This window comes from Cucurbita moschata, unplaced genomic scaffold, assembly GCF_002738365.1.
Source record: "Cucurbita moschata cultivar Rifu unplaced genomic scaffold, Cmos_1.0 Cmo_Scf00077, whole genome shotgun sequence".
NCBI classification, from domain to species: domain Eukaryota; kingdom Viridiplantae; phylum Streptophyta; class Magnoliopsida; order Cucurbitales; family Cucurbitaceae; genus Cucurbita; species Cucurbita moschata.
This window is the reverse complement of record NW_019268593.1, coordinates 612,219-613,090: the sequence shown is the minus strand read 5'-3', so window position 1 is coordinate 613,090 and position 872 is coordinate 612,219. Positions and strand designations below refer to the sequence as shown.

Here is an 872-nt window from a genome sequence, read left to right as displayed (position 1 = left end):
GGGGCATTCCGAGAATTCAACTCCGGACCTCTCGCACCCTAAGCGAGAATCATACCACTAGACCAAATGCCCTTTCTAAAAAAAAGCAACATTTTTAACTCCTACTCAATATATTTTTTTCTCTCAAGTTTGAAATCTATTTTCTTGAGTGGTTGTTGGACTATAAAACAAAAAGTTGATGGTCTATTATTTTACTTGTAAGTAAGGCATGTAATATTGAATTGTTCCAATATACAAGTGTTATCAAATAAACTACAACCCAACAAATGAATCAAACTAATCAGTTTGGTTGGGTTGGATTTATTCAGCTCAGTTCATTAATTTGTTTGATTTAATTCTTCTATTTTGCGTCATATGACAAGAAAATGAAGTTGTCTTGAATGTACCATAGTTTGATTTATGACAAACTCATATGAAATATAATTGCATTAATAGTACTAAGAGTTGGAGTCTATAAACATTTCATGAACTTAAGTGCAACTCATGCTTCATTAAAGACGAGATAAACTTTAGTTAAGTAACTAGAACTTTAAATTACTTGGTGTGGAGCTTCAATTACTCTATGTTAGCTACTATCTTTAGGATTTACTAATTGGACACGAGTTCTTGGATTTAGGGGATTGTTTTATGTAATTTTCAACTACAACTTATGTTTTCAAATTTTTAGGTCATAATTTAGGTAGTGGTTGTATATTATGGATGAAGACTAGAGTTTCTATCCCGTTCACCACAACTACTCTAGTTTTTGTTTGAAGGCTATAATTTTCATTTATGTTGTATGGCAATAGAATTTGTTTAGATGAAATTTTAGTTAAAGTTGCATATTTTACTTCTTGCAAAAATTTGTTTCTTAGCATAATATGAATTTAGTT

At 30.3% G+C, this 872-nt stretch overlaps 1 non-coding gene across 1 annotated transcript; it reads right to left on the bottom strand.

Moving 5' to 3' along the window:
* On the bottom strand, positions 1-72 carry TRNAP-AGG. Its single transcript has one exon. It is a non-coding gene; the product is annotated as a tRNA-Pro (tRNA).
* Positions 73-872: the final 800 nt, after the last annotated feature.